General features: G+C 50.2%; 1 protein-coding gene across 16 annotated transcripts in view; it reads left to right on the top strand.

Moving 5' to 3' along the window:
* robo2 (roundabout, axon guidance receptor, homolog 2 (Drosophila)) overlaps positions 1-16,390 on the top strand; it is a 1,648,725-nt gene that overhangs the window by 572,571 nt on the left and 1,059,764 nt on the right. The gene's annotated exons all lie outside the window — the stretch shown is intronic.

Genomic DNA, 16,390 nt, shown 5'->3' with positions numbered 1-16,390 from the left:
TTGGATTCAGTCACCTGGATTCTAGAGAGAGAGAGAGCTTCCCTGGGGTAACAGATGGGGTTGGTCTTGGAAATGTGATTGTGGATAAAGATATTCTCCCATTGCAAAAAACAAAACAGGTGACGAGCATAGACGGTGGCAGAAAGGTTTTGGTGTCCCACCCAGCTTGGGTCTTTGCCAACCAGGGCAGCTCGTTGTGAACCTTTAGTGGAGTATTGTGTTTGGATTTAAGGAGCTATGCAGCTCCGAAGGCCCTTTGGGTTGTTCTGGTGGCCTTATCTTTTTCCTAATGCATTCTCCCCGAGGTTTAACCCTCGCAGAGTGGAGAATGAAACAGGGACAATGACTAACCTCGAAAGCGGAGAGACCGCCACAATCCCTTTCAACATGAAGAAAGAGAAAGGTAATTTCTTGTCATTCCTCTCAGTGTTTCTATATAGTCGTCAACAGCTACGCTAGCAATTTTAAGATCAAATGTTTGGTTCTGTTTAGCTGAGACTGCTAAAGGTACTGAGGTGTGGCTAAAACTGTAGATTGAACGAGTCTCACCATCATTTAAACCTCTTTTAAAAACCACTTGTAAATACCTCGTAAAAGTGAATGGATTTGTTTTCTTTTGTTCCATTGAGCAGTAAGGACTAATGATGTCAGCGATAGGGGTGGGGAAAACCAGTCTTCAAGAAACATAATATCAACAAAAAAAACATGAGAAAGCTCCAGTGTGTCAAGTAACGTCTGTGGAGACTATCACCAGGTTAAAATCTCATCTCCCTGACCATTCATCACATCTGTAACAGGCCTTACACACAGGGCATGGAGGGTGGGGGAAGTGGATGGGACAAAAGGGAAAGTGTGTGATTTGTGTGGGAAGAGACCATAAGACATTGGAGCCGAATTAGGCCATTCGGCCCATCATGTCTGCTCCGCCATTCAATCATGGCTGATATTTTTCTCATCCCCATTCTCCTGCCTTCTCCCCTTAACACCTGATCCCCTTATTAATCAAGAACCCATCCATCTCTGTCTTAAAGGCACTGAGTGACTTGACCTCCACAGCCTTCTGCGGCAAAGGGTTCCACTGATTCACCACCCTCTGGCTGAAGAAATTTCTCCCCATCTCTGTTTTGAAGGATCATCTCTTTAGTCTGAGGCTGTGTCCTCTGGGTCCAGGTCCTCCTACAAGTGGAAATATGATGAAATGATAAAATAATTCATTGGGCAAGGTAAAAGAGACTGGCAATGGGACAAGTATACACACAGTTTGAGAGCATTCAGCCCTGGGATGTGTTTGTTGGGGACAGTATAGTAGGAGATTTACTCTGTATCTAACCCCCTGCTGTACCTGACCTGGGAGTGATTGTTGGGGGCAGTATGGAGGCAGATTTACTCTGTATCTAACGCTGTTCTGTACCTGTCCTGGGAGAGTTTGATGGGGACAGTGTGGAGGGAGCTTTACTCTGTATCTAACCCCGAGCTGTACCTGTCCTGGGAGTGTTTGATGGGGACAGTGTAGAGGGAGCTTTACTCTGTATCTAACCCTGTGCTGTACCTATCCTGGGAGAGTTTGATGGGGACAGTGTAGAGGGAGCTTTACTCTGTATCTAACCCCATGCTGTACCTGTCCTGGGAGTGTTTGATGGGGACAGTGTAGAGGGAGCTTTACTCTGTATCTAACCCTGTGCTGTACCTGTCCTGGGAGTGTTTGATGGGGACAGTGTACAGGGAACTTTACTCTGTATCTAACCCCGTGCTGTACCTGTCCTGGGAGTGTTTGATGGGGACAGTGTAGAGGGAGCTTTACTCTGTATCTAACCCTGTGCTGTACCTGTCCTGGGAGTGTTTGATGGGGACAGTGTAGAGCAGGAGTTCTCAACCTTTTTTAACCCATGGACCCCTTTTCCTCTTAATTTTTTTTTGTGGACCCCCATAGCCATTCATATCAAATATACACAGTTTCTAGTGATTACTGTTATAAATCATTCATTAAACTTGTCAAGGAGAAACGATGGGTGATTTTCACCTCCGTTTGTTCTAGGTAACTTTAAATTTACGACACTGTCAAATGTAAAGTTTTTTTCTTCTACTTGATGGCCATAAAAAATTCATAGCTACACGAATATTTCTACTTTTAGTATTTTAATATGGCGTAGATTACTGTAAAAATTTAATTCTCAGTAATAACAGTTGTTCTGAAGGAGAATTGCTCTATGGACCACTAAAATATCACCGTGGACCCCCAATTCGGTATTTTTTTGTGTGGACCCCCAGTAATGTTACATGGACCCCCAGGGTCCATGTGGACCCCGGTTGAGAACCTCTGGTGTAGAGGGAGCTTTACTCTGTATATAACCCCGTGCTGTACCTATCCTGGGAGTGTTTGATGGGGACAGTGTAGAGGGAGCTTTACTCTGTATCTAACCCCGTGCTGTATCTGTCCTGGGAGTGTTTGATGGGGACAGTGTGGAGGGAGCTTTACTCTGTATCTAACCCCGTGCTGTACCTGTCCTGGGAGTGTTTGATGGGGACAGTGTGGAGGGAGCTTTACTCTGTATCTAACCCCGTGCTGTACCTGTCCTGGGAGTGTTTGATGGGGACAGTGTAGAGGGAGCTTTACTCTGTATCTAACCCCGTGCTGTATCTGTCCTGGGAGTGTTTGATGGGGACAGTGTGGAGGGAGCTTTACTCTGTATCTAACCCCGTGCTGTACCTGTCCTGGGAGTGTTTGATGGGGACAGTGTAGAGGGAGGTTACTCTGTATCTAACCCCGCGCTGTATCTGTCCTGGGAGTGTTTGATGGGGACAGTGCAGAGAGAGCTTTACTCTGTATCTAACCCGGTGCTGTACCTGTCCTGGGAGTGTTTGATGGGGACAGTGTACAGGGAGCTATAGTCTGTATCTAACCCCGTGCTGTACCTGTCCTGGGAGTGTTTGATGGGGACAGTGTGGAGGGAGCTTTACTCTGTATCTAACCCTGTGCTGTACCTGTCCTGGGAGTGTTTGATGGGGACAGTGTAGAGGGAGCTTTACTCTGTATCTAACCCTGTGCTGTAACTGTCCTGGGAGTGTTTGATGGGGACAGTGTAGAGGGAGCTTTACTCTGTATCTAACCCTGTGCTGTACCTGTCCTGGGAGTGTTTGATGGGGACAGTGTAGAGGGAGCTTTACTCTGTATCTAACCCCGTGCTGTACCTGTCCTGGGAGTGTTTGATGGGGACAGTGTAGAGGGAGCTTTACTCTGTATCTAACCCCGTGCTGTACCTGTCCTGGGAGTGTAGATGGGGACAGTGTAGAGGGAGCTTTACTCTGTATCTAACCCCGTGCTGTACCTGTCCTGGGAGTGTTTGATGGGGACAGTGTAGAGGAAGCTTTACTCTGTATCTAACCCCATGCTGTATCTGTCCTGGGAGTGTTTGATGGGACAGTGTAGAGGAGCTTTACTCTGTATCTAACCCCGTGCTGTACCTGTCCTGGGAGTGTTTGATGGGGATAGTGTAGAGGAGCTTTACTCTGTATCTAACCCCGTGCTGTACCTGTCCTGGGAGTGTTTGATGGGGACAGTGTAGAGGGAGCTTTACTCTGTATCTAACCCCGTGCTGTACCTGTCCTGGGAGTGTTTGATGGGGACAGTGTAGAGGGAGGTTTACTCTGTATCTAACCCCGTGCTGTACCTGTCCTGGGAGTGTTTGATGGGGACAGTGTGGAGGGAGCTTTACTCTGTATCTAACCCCGTGCTGTACCTGTCCTGGGAGTGTTTGATGGGGACAGTGTAGAGGGAGGTTACTCTGTATCTAACCCCGCGCTGTATCTGTCCTGGGAGTGTTTGATGGGGACAGTGCAGAGAGAGCTTTACTCTGTATCTAACCCGGTGCTGTACCTGTCCTGGGAGTGTTTGATGGGGACAGTGTACAGGGAGCTATACTCTGTATCTAACCCCGTGCTGTACCTGTCCTGGGAGTGTTTGATGGGGACAGTGTGGAGGGAGCTTTACTCTGTATCTAACCCTGTGCTGTACCTGTCCTGGGAGTGTTTGATGGGGACAGTGTAGAGGGAGCTTTACTCTGTATCTAACCCTGTGCTGTAACTGTCCTGGGAGTGTTTGATGGGGACAGTGTAGAGGGAGCTTTACTCTGTATCTAACCCTGTGCTGTACCTGTCCTGGGAGAGTTTGATGGGGACAGTGTAGAGGGAGCTTTACTCTGTATCTAACCCCGTGCTGTACCTGTCCTGGGAGTGTTTGATGGGGACAGTGTAGAGGGAGCTTTACTCTGTATCTAACCCCGTGCTGTCCCTGTCCTGGGAGTGTTTGATGGGGACAGCGTCGAGGGAGCTTTACTCTGTATCTAACCCCGTGCTGTACCTGTCCTGGGGGTGTAGATGGGGACAGTGTAGAGGGAGCTTTACTCTGTATCTAACCCCGTGCTGTACCTGTCCTGGGAGTGTTTGATGGGGACAGTGTAGAGGAAGCTTTACTCTGTATCTAACCCCATGCTGTATCTGTCCTGGGAGTGTTTGATGGGACAGTGTAGAGGAGCTTTACTCTGTATCTAACCCCGTGCTGTACCTGTCCTGGGAGTGTTTGATGGGGATAGTGTAGAGGAGCTTTACTCTGTATCTAACCCCGTGCTGTACCTGTCCTGGGAGTGTTTGATGGGGACAGTGTAGAGGGAGCTTTACTCTGTATCTAACCCCATTCTGTATTTGTCAAGGGACATGAGAGGGATGAAGCAAATCCTGGACCCGGGGCGAAATTCTCTGACCCCACACAGGGTCGGAGAATCGCCCGGGGCTGCCGAAAATCCCGCTCCGCTGCGGCAGAAATTCTCCGCCACCCGGGAATTGGCGGCGGCGGGAATCACCCCACACCGATCGGCGAGCCCCCTGCGGTGATTCTCCGGCCCGCAATGGGCCGAAGTCCCGCCACTGGGAGGCCTGTCCTACCGCCGAGGTTTGAACCACCGGTGGTGGCGGCGGAATCGACGGCGCGAGCGGGCCCGGGGTCCCTGGGGGGGGGGGGGGGGGGGGGGTGCGCGGGGCGATCGTACCCCGGGGGGTGCCCCCACTGTGGCCAGGCCAGCGATCGGAGGCCAGCGATCGGCCGGCGGGCCAGTGCCGTGGGGGCACTCTTTCTCTTCCGCCGGTGCCACTGCCTCCACCATGGCGGAGGCGGAAGAGAACCAGCGAAGGCCTTTCGGCCAGCCCCGGCGCCGGGCGGCGGGCGTCAAAGGCCGCTGGTGCCGATTTTGGCCCCAGTCGGAGTGGTGCCAACCGCTCCGGCGGGGGCCTAGCCCCCAAATGTGTGGAGAATTCCGCACCTTTGGGAGGCCCGACGCCGGAGTGGTTGGCGCCACTCCCCTATGCCGGGACCCCCCGCCGGGTAGGGGAGAATCCCGCCCCGGATTCCCACATGCAGAGTGTTGCTGTCAAGGGGGTTCTGGACCTAGAGTGGCACTGTGTGGGCCAATGGATGAAACCTTGAATCTTCCTGTGCCACCTGTGGGACTCAGTAAAAGATTATTATCAAAGAATTTGCAGATTCAGCAAGATAGTCAATACCACTTTCCAGAGATTAAATATGAGCTGTCAACCTGTAATATTTTATGTTTGGAAAGAAATAGAAACTTGTGTTTCATTGCAAAGTGATGCCCACTCCTCACTCGGTTCACCATCCCCCCCCAGCCCCACCCTCACACACCCCCTCCCCCACCCCTCCTGCCCTCCGATAAAGTAATCTTATTGTTTTAATTACACTGGTTCAAAAGTCTTTGGAGTAAATTGAAAACCAAACTGTTTGACTACTAAAACTGAGGGGCCCGGCCCGTTTACCAGCCCTGTCTGGGATTGAAAAAAGCTGCCAAGTTTTAATAGGAGGGCAGTGGACCTCAGTGATTGCTTTCAGTATCCTAGATGGCATTGGTTTGCTTCAGTTTGTGACTCCAATGTCCCTTGACACCATTGGGATCAGTAAGCTTGAGTGATCCTTTCCAATGAGTGAGGGGGGGGGAGGGGGGGGGGGGGGGGGGGTTGCCAAGGGTGGGTTTAAAAAGTTGGAGAGAAGGCATCTGAACCATGAGCTGCTGCTTCTCCTGAGCTGGAGGACCTTCCGTTGGCCCAAGAGTGCCAGCAAGTCCACTGTCCTTCAGCTCATCATCGAATTTACAGTGCAGAAAGAGGCCATTCGGCCAATCAAGTCTGCACCGGCCCTTGAAAAAAGAGCACCCCACTTAAGCCTTCCACCCTATCCCCGTAACCCAGTAACCCCACCCAACCTTTTTGGACACTAAGGGCAATTTAGTATTTCCAATCCACCTAACCCTGCACATCTTTGGACTGTGGGAGGAAACCGGAGCACCCGGAGGAAACCCACGCAGACACAGGGAGGACGTGCAGACTCCGCACAGACATTGACCCAAGCCGGGAATCGAACCTGGACCCTAGAGCTGTGAAGCAGCAGTGTTAACCACTTGCTGTCCTACGTAGAACTGCACACCCACCTTTCCGCCACTAATTGGGGGAAATTACTACTGGGTGACAGTTTCCCACATTGTGCAATCGTCTGCTCCCTACTTTGACTCAGACATTGGGATCCTGACCAAGAGCCCCAAATCTTGCCCATGTTTCTAGTTCATTAGTCAAGGCAGAGGACACAGCCTCAGACCAAAGGGATGATCCTTTTAAAACTGAGATGAGGAGAAATGTCTTCACCCAGAGGGTGGTAAATCTGTGGAGCTCATTGCCGCAGAAGGCTGTGGAGGCCAAGTCACTAAGTGTCTTTAAGACAGAGACACAGAGGTTCTTGATTAATAAGGGGTTCACGGGTTACAAGGAGAAGGCTGGAGCCTGGGGATGTGAAAAATATCGGCCATGATTGATGGGCCAAATGGCCTAATTCTACTCCGAGAACATAGAACATACAGTGCAGAAGGAGGCCATTCGGCCCATCAAGTCTGCACCGACCCACTTAAGCCTTCACTGCCACCCTATCCCCTTAACCCAATAACCCCATCTAACTTTTTTGGTCACTAAGGGCAATTTAGCATGGCCAATCCACCTAACCTGCACGTCTTTGGACTGCGGGAGGAAACCGGAGCACCCGGAGAAAACCCACGCAGACACGGGGAGAGCGTGCAGACTCCGCTCAGACAGTGACACAGCCGGGAATCGTACCTGGGACCCCGGCGCTGTGAAGCCACAGTGCTATCCACTTGTGCTACCGTGCTTCCTATATCTTATGGCCTTTTGGTCTAGTGACATAACCATTTTAGGGATTTCACAGAGACAGACTGAAGAGAACGGCGAGAGAGGCTGAATGTAAAGCAGGGAGTTAAAGCAATGGTAGAAGACTGAAGAGCGTTTGTTTGAAGGCTCATTCAAAATGCTGCCACTGTGGAGGTCTGTGGAGGGAAGGTGCAAGATGGAGACAGGTTAATTCGAGAGGGTGGGACAAAGGTGGCTGGAAGCTCTACCACCAATGGATGAATGTTTTTCGAGAGAATGGGTGCCATACCTCAGTAAAATACTGGAAGCAACAGACTGAGACGTCGAGGTGAGGGAGTTGGTAGACATCAATGCCACAAGCCTGGGTGGAATTTTGTATTTGCTGGTTTCTTAATGGAAAACCAGTGGAGATGTGTGGGGACGTGGCCTTTGTTGGATTCTTGGGCCACCTCATCCGCCTTCAAACACTTTCCCAGCAACTCAAAATGTTGGAACTACTTACATCTCCCGGCTTAGCTTTCCTCCTGCAACCCGAAGGCTTTTAAAAACCACCTAATCAATCCTTTGTGATTTACCTCTCTTCAGCTTTGTTAAAGGATGCATTAGGAGCTGAGGCAGTTCACCTCATGGGAGGAGGAGGAGGCCAACAATGGTCTCCAGTCTGTTCTGCCAGTCAAGATGGTGGCTGATCTGTATCTCAACTTTATTTACCTATGATGTCATCTGCAACCATTGGCATACTTACCCAACAGAAATCTGGGTCACAAAACCTCATGTTCCTCCCACTGGAATGAAATTGAGTTCATTGCACCTGGCTGGTGACATGGATCTCTCCCGAGGCACTGAAAACAACTGAGAGGGATAGATAACACCAGGTGGCTTCTCAATCTGCAACTCACAGTAAATAGGAGCAAATTCCCTCCCTCATCGCCCAGCAGCAGAGAATGACGGAAACTTTCTCTGATAGAGCCGCGCAGAAGGACCGCTGCAAGAGATGGCTTTCCACCTCTGCGAGAAAGACTTTTAGACATCTTCTGTTGTTGCCTGGAAGGACGATTGTGAGAGGGGATCTGATTGAGGTACATAAAATACCAAGAGGAATTGATAAAGTAAACGTAGACCCCTTGTGGGGCAATCATAGAACGAGAGGTCACGGTATAGGTTGAGAGGCGGTAGATTTAGAACTGAGATGAGGAGGAACTACTTCTCGCAGAGGGTGGGGAATTTGTGGAACTCGCTGCCCCATAGTGTGGTGGAATCTGAGGCATTAAATGGTTTCAAGAAGGAGATAGATATATTTCTGATTAACAAAATGGGTTAAAGGGATACGGGGTACAGGTACGGAAGTGGATCATAGACCAGGAAGAGATCAGCCATGATGTGATTGAATGGCGGAGCAGGCTAGTGGGGCTGATTTGCCCCATGCTGCTCCTAATTCCTATGTTCCTATGTTCCTCTGTTGTTGAATGCTGATCTGTTTTGAACCTACTGGAGAGTAAGGTATTGCAGTGATGTGCTCGACAACCATCCTTCAATAACTCCAGGACCACCAGCAGGAAGGGTGTCTGAGACAATGGGCAGCATTTTCTCCTTTGGGAAAGAGTTAGCTGGCATTGATTTTCCCCGAATTGGCCAGATACGGAATCACAGAATTGATACAGCTCAGAACGAGGCTATTTGGTCCGTCTGATCTGTGCTGGCTCTCTGAAGGAACAATTCACCGAGTGCAATTCCTCCCGGTAATCGCACACATTCTTCGCTTTCAAAGAACAAAGAAAATTACAGCTCAGGAACAGGCCCTTCGGCCCTCCCAACCTGCGCCGATCCAGATCCTTTATCTAAACCTGTCGCCTATTTTACAAGGATCTACTTCCCTCTGTTCCCCGCTCGTTCATATATCTGTCTAGATGCATCTTAAATGATGCTATCGTGCCCGCCTCTACCACCTCCGCTGGTAAAGCGTTCCAGGCACCCACCACCCTCTGCGTAAAAAACTTCCCACGCACATCTCTCTTAAACTTTCCCCCTCTCACCTTGAAATCGTGACCCCTTGTAACTGACACCCCCACTCTTGGAAAAAGCTTGTTGCTATCCACCCTGTCCATACCTCTCATACTTTTGTAGACCTCAATCAAGTCCCCCCTCAACCTCCGTCTTTCCAACGAAAACAATCCTAATCTACTCAACCTTTCTTCATAGCTAGCACCCTCCATACCAGGCAACATCCTGGTGAACCTCCTCTGCACCCTCTCTAAAGAATCCACATCCTTCTGGTAATGTGGCGACCAGAACTGTACGCAGTATTCCAAATGTGGCCTAACCAAAGTCATATACAACTGGAACATGACCTGCCAACTCTTGTACTCTTGTACTTTCGGATAATAATCCAATTCCCTCTTGGGTTCCTCGATTGAATCTGCCTCCACCGCACTCTCAGGCCAGATCCTAACCACTCGCTGCAGGAAGAAAGTTTTTCCTCATGTCACCATTGCTTCCTTTGCCAATTGTCTCAAACCTGTGCCTTCTGTGGAAGCTGGAGCCTTGTGGGTGTTTATGGCCAGGCCAGCATTTGTTGCCCATCCCTAATTGCCCTTGAACTGCTGTCTATCCCTAATTGCCCTTGAGCCTGTCTATGTGGTGTAGGAACACCCACAGTGCTGTGGGGGAGCTCCAGGATATTGATCTTACCACAATTCAGGAATGGCAATATAGCTTCAGGTCAGGATGGTGTGCGGTTTGGAGGGAACTTGCACATGGTGCTGTTTCCCTGCGTATTCCACCGCACCTCTGGCTTGTGCCTTGTGGATTCTGGCTTTGGGGACTCTGGAGGTGAGTTGCTTGCTGTCGGGCTCCCAGCCTCTGACCTGCTCTTGTATTGATACAGCTGGACCAGTTCAATTTCTGGTCAGCGGCGACCTTTGCATAGTGGGACATTCAGCGATGGCAATGCCATTGATTTGGACCATAGAATGATAGAATTCCTGCAGTGCTGAAGGAGGTCATTTGGCCCATTGAGTCTGTACCGACCCTCTGAAAGAGCATCCCACGTAGGCCCACTCCCCTGCCTTATCCCCGTAACCCCGTGCATTGATCATGGGTCGATCCACCTAATCTGCACATCTTTGAACTGTGGGAGGAAATCGGAGCACCTGGAGGAAACCCACGCAGACACGGGGAGAACGTGCAGACTCTGCACAGGCAGTCACCCAAGGTCGGAATTGAACCCGGGTCACTGGCACTGTGAGGCAACAGTGCTAACCACCGTGATGCTCTAATATCGAGGGGAGATGTTTAGATTCTCCTATTAGAGATGTTTTTAGCTTATTATGGGGGAAAGGCCATTGACAAAGCAGCAGAAGATGGTTGGGCCTTGGACACGCAATTCATCACATGATGCCTGGCTACTGCTGAGGTGAGTGGCCAAACAAAGTTAAACTAAATGAGCAAGAGCTCGACCCCACATTGGACGTGTAAAAATGAGGCAGGATCTAAGTGTCTGGAGCGAAGGAGCGTACCAGTGAGTGTTAAAATCAGAAGGGACTGACCACATGGGCTGAGAGCATTAGGAGGAGGATATTCAGTGTGCTGTGGATGGAGGAGACTCCCAGCATTCAACTGGAGGCACTCTGGACATGATTCCCAACACCGGCTGAGGGCAATGGGAAAGAGAATCCTAGCAAGAAGCTTTGGAAAAGAGACTGTGACTCTTACTCCTGCCACAATACTGAAATAACGTCCTGTGTATCTGGGAAACTTTCCCTCCTCATCCTACTCGAACGTTCTGCAGCCTTTGACACAGTTGACCACACAATCCTCCTCCAATGTCTCCCCACTGCTGTCCAACTGGGTGGGATTGCTCTCATCTGGTTCCATTCTTACCTACCTGATCGTATCCAGAGAATCGCTTCCTGCTCCCACGTTACCTCTGGTATCCCCCAAGATCTAACCTTGGCCTCCTCCTACTCTCAATTAACCCCTCAGTGATCTGGCAACTGACCTGAGCGGTGAAGTCCCAGGATTCAACCTTCAGTGGGAAATCTGGATATAACCCTCAAGCACTTGAGGACGAGTCAGAGAGCATGTGGCCACTTACTTGCTCCACAAACGGAATCTGGGAAGCAGTTCAAACTGTGACAGACAGACCATCATCACGTTCTGAAGCTCTGTGTCGAGAGATGCATTCCCGGTGGCATCACAACCATCCGCCCATCAGAAATATTCTGACCTTATTATGCTGAAGATGTTGAACTGATCGTTGATCTCAACAGTGAACTAAACTGCTTCCCAGCCATACACATGTTTTTTAAAAATAAATTTAGAGTGCCCAATTCATTTTTCCAATTAAGGGGCAATTTAGCCCTTTCAATCCACCTAGCTTGCACATCTTTGGGTTGTGGGGGCGAAACCCACGCAAACACGGGGAGAATGTGCAAACTCCACACGGACAGTGACCCAGAGCCGGGATCGAACCTGGGACCTCGGCGCCGTGAGGCAGCAGTGCTAACCACTGCGCCACCGTGCCACCCTAGCCATACAAACATAGGTGTAAAATCTGCTGCCTGCGTCTAAACTCAACTGGTCCAATTCCCCATCACCCCAGCGCTCACAGGATTACATTGGCTTCTGGGCAAGCTATGTCTTCAAATTCTCATCCTTGTTTTCAAATCCTTCCGTATCTGTAATCTCCCCCAGCCTCACAATGCTGGCCTTCGTTGCAACAGGACCTGAGTTCAGAAGTAGGGGTGTCGTACTGCAGCCATACAGAACCCCGGTGAAAGCACATTTGGAGTATTCTGTGCAGTTTTGGGTCTCCCTACCGACAGACCGACATATTTGCCATAGAGGGGGGAGTGCAGCAGAGACTCACTAGGATGATACCAGTTGGCGAATTGCTTCAAGAGGAGAGATTGGTGATTGCCTCGACTGGGTCTGTATTCACTAGAGTTTAAAAAGGTGTGAGCAGATCTGATTAAACGCTCAGAATGCTGGGAGGACTGGAGAGAGTAGATGCAGGGAGGATGTTTTCCCGGGATGCAGATTAGAGAGCCGGGTTGGGCGGGGTGGAGGGTCGGGGGGAGCACACAACCTCAGAACGCAGGTTAGGACTGAGATGAGGAAAGATTTCTTCACTCAAAGGGTAATGAACCTATGGAATTCCCGACCAAGGAAGTGTGTAGAGGCCAAGGGCAGGATTATCCCCGATCCGGCAGGGTGGGCCGTCCCGGAGCCAAGGAGTGGCGTGAACCACTCCGGCGTCGGGCCGCCCGGAATGTGCGGAATCTTCAGGGGCTAGGCCGGCGCTGGCGGGGTTGGCACCGTGCCAACCCGGGCGGAAGGGGCTTGGCGCCGCACAACCAGCACCGAAGGGCCTCCGCTGGCCGGCGCGAGTTGGCGCATGCGTGGGAGCGCCAGCGTGTGCGGGCGTCATCCCAGCGCATGCTGAGGGGGGTTTGTCTCCGCACCTGCCATGGCGGAGGTCCACAGCAGCCGGTGCGGAGGGAAAGAGTGCCCCCACGGCACAGGCCCGCCCGCGGATCAGTGGGCCCCAATCGCGGGCCAGGCCACCATGGGGGCAATGTCCTGAGGACTGGAGACTAGCCAATGTTGTTCCTTTGGTTAAGCAAAGATAACCCAGGGAACTACAAGCCGGTGAGCCTTATGTCAGCGGTAGGGAAATTACTGGAGAGAATTCTTCGAGACAGGATCTACTCCCATTTGGAAGCAAATGGACGTATTAGCGAGAGGCAGCATGGTTTTGTGAAGGGGAGGTCGTGTCTCACTAACTTGATAGAGTTTTTCGAAGAGGTCACAAAGATGATTGATGCAGGTAGGACAGTGGATGTTGTCTATATGGACTTCAGTAAGGCCTTTGACAAGGTCCCTCATGGTAGACTGGTACAAGAGGTGAAGTCACATGGGATCAGGTGTAAGCTGGCAAGGTGGTTACAGAACTGACTAGGTCATAGAAGGCAGAGAGTAGCAATGGAAGGGTGCTTTTCTAACAGAGGCCTGTGACTAGTGGTGTTCCGCAGGGATCAGTGCTGGGACCTTTGCTGTTCGTAGTATATATAAATGATTTTGAGGAAAATGTAACTGGTCTGATTAGTAAGTTTGCAGACGACACAAAGATTGGTGGAATTGCGGATAGCGATGAAGACAGTCAGAGGATACAGCAGGATTTAGATTGTTTTGGAGACTTGGGCGGAGAGATGGCAGATGCAGTTTAATCCGGACAAATGTGAGGTAATTCATTTTGGAAGGTCTAATGCAGGTAGGGAATATACAGTGAATGGTAGAACCCTCAAGAGTATTGACAGTCAGAGTTCTTGGTGTACAGGTCCACAGGTCACTGAAAGGGGCAACACAGGTGGAGAAGGTAGTCAAGAAGGCATATGGCATGCATGCCTTCATTGGCCGGGGCATTGAGTAGAAGAATTGGCAAGTCATGTTTTAGCTGTATAGAACCTTAGTTAGGCCACATTTGAAGTATAGTGTTCAATTCTAGTCGCCACACTACTAGAAGGATGTGGAGGCTTTAGAGAGGGTGCAGAAGACATTTACCAGGATGTTGCCTGGTGTGGAGGGCATTAGCAATGAGGAGCGGTTGAATAAACTTGGTTTGTTCTCACTGGAATGACGAACATAGAACATAGAACATAGAACAGTACAGCACAGAACAGGCCCTTCGGCCCTCGATGTTGTGCCGAACAATGATCACCCCACTTAAACCCACGTAACCCGTATACCCGTAACCCAACAATCCCCCCATTAACCTTACACTACGGGCAATTTAGCATGGCCAATCCACCTAACCCGCACATCTTTGGACTGTGGGAGGAAACCGGAGCACCCGGAGGAAACCCACGCACACACGGGGAGGACGTGCAGACTCCACACAGACTGTGACCCAGCCAGGAATCGAACCTGGGACCCTGGGGCTGTGAAGCATTGATGCTAACCACCATGCTACCGTGAGGCCCCCTAACGAAGTTGAAGGGCGACCTGATAGAGGTCTACAAAATTATGAGGGGCATAGACAGAGTGGATAGTCAGAGGCTTTTCCCCAGGATAGAGGGGTCAATTACTAGGGGGCATAGGTTTAAGGTGTGAGGGGCAAGGTTTTTACACAGAGGGTAGTGGGTGCCAGGAACTTGCTGCCGGAGGAGGTGGTGGAAGCAGGGACGATAGTGACATTAAGGGGCATCTTGACAAAGACATGAATAGGATGGGAATAGAGGTATACGGACCCAGGAAGTGTAGAAAATTTTAGTTTAGACGTGCAGCATGGTCAGCACAAGCTTGGAGGGCCGAAGGGCCTGTTCCTGTGCAGTACGTTTCATTGTTCTTTGTTCTTTGATCTTAAGTGTGGAACTCATAACCACAGGGAATGGTTGAGGTGAATAGTGTAGATTTCTGGGAAAAGTGGACAAGTATATGGAAATCAATGGTTATGACTTTTTAAAAATTATTTGTTCGTGGGAAGCAGGCGCCACTGGCTAGGCCAGCTTTAATTGGCCATCCCTAATTACTCTTGAGAAGGTGATGGTGAGCTGCCTTCTTGAACCCTGCATTCCATGTAGTGTAGGTACACCCACTGTGCTGTTAGGGAGGGAGTTCCAGGATGTCGACCGAGCGACAGTGAAGGAACGGTGATACATTTCCGAGTCAGGGTGTTGTGTGGCTCGAAGGGATCGTGGGGTTAGACGAGAAAAGATGAGATGATACCCCGGTGGAGCAGAAACAGCAGCACCAGCTGTTTGGGGTGTATGACCTGTATGTGTGCCCTGCATCCTGTGTAATCCTGTGGGGGTTCCAGCATGGGTCGCCGCCAATGGGGAAATGGATGTTGAGGACGGACGAGCGACATTTTGACCTGGGGCATTTTACTACATTGTGGGGATCAACCCCTCGTTATTCGAGTATGTCCAAGCTGCCACTGATTTCATCTTCAGTGGCTCCTCTCCTGATGTGGCATCAAGCACCCCAGTAAAGGCCCTGTATAAATGCAAGTTGTTGGTGATAACGCAGCAAAACGAGACAAGGGTGGGCAAAATAAATCACACTATGTTGTCTGGTCAGCCAATTTTAATAATGCAGCCTAGGTTACCACATTTGTGTGAAATTCCTCTTTGAAGAATGAGCGGAAACGCCCTGGGTTTTTTAACGGGTTTCTCTGCAATACCAATAAAATACCGGCAACATCTCAGTTGCTGCTCTATTTTCACAGCCAACGAATGTGGACAGGTATTCAGCGATGTGTTTGGCTGTTTTAAACCTGTTGGCCAGCTTTGGTTGTCTTCTCATGCTGCGGAATATAGATACAGGGGGTCGGGGGTCAGATTCAGAACACCACTCAGTCGGAGAATAAAAACGAGCAGAATCAGGATGGGTCGAACAGGCTCATTCCAGTCTGGATTGTCTTTGTAATTCTATGCTTGCACGAAAGTGTGAGGTCTCTTTTGGGAAAGTAAGAAGGCTTACAACAATAGGTTAAAGTCCAACAGGTCTGTTTGGAACCACTAGCTTTCGGAGCGCAGCTCCTTCCTCAGGTGAATGTCACCGAAAACTAGCGATTCGAAACAAACCTGTTGGACTTTAACCTGGTGTTGTAAGATGTCTTACTGTGCCCACCCCAGTCCAACGCCGGCATCTCCACATCTTTTGGGAAAGTAGGTGCCCTTTTGTACTCCTTTCTCCCATTCAGCTCCTACGTTTAATCCCATCCTGAACCTAGTCATTAATATCATTAATACTTACCCGCAGTGAGACTTCTCCCCTGGGTCTGGTGACGACAGGTGAGAGACAGGTAGGCCGCGGATTGCTGGGTAAATCAATTCCCCAACCTCCCGGCTCAGAACTGGTTCCAGGAACAAAATACACTTGCACAAACAAGCCAGCTTCGCAGAGTGTTAGCAGAACTCTCTCTCTCTCTCTCTCTCTCTTTCTCACTCACTCGGGCAGGTTTTTGCAAAAGCGGGTGTGAGACAAACCGTTGAAATCCCTTGCCGGCCGACTCAGACCTTGTTTTAGAGGGTGTTTCCATAGCAACACAATGTTCGGAGCCATGTGGCGGTACAGGGAAGTATTTAACGCCTACTTCGAGGTGCAGATGTGCTGTGAAATGTTCAAGGTCTCTCCCCTGGTTAAACCCGTGAATCGTCCAGTGCTGAAGCTC

This window comes from Scyliorhinus canicula, chromosome 7, assembly GCF_902713615.1.
Source record: "Scyliorhinus canicula chromosome 7, sScyCan1.1, whole genome shotgun sequence".
Taxonomy (NCBI): domain Eukaryota; kingdom Metazoa; phylum Chordata; class Chondrichthyes; order Carcharhiniformes; family Scyliorhinidae; genus Scyliorhinus; species Scyliorhinus canicula.
This window is presented reverse-complemented; position numbering and strand designations above follow the sequence as displayed.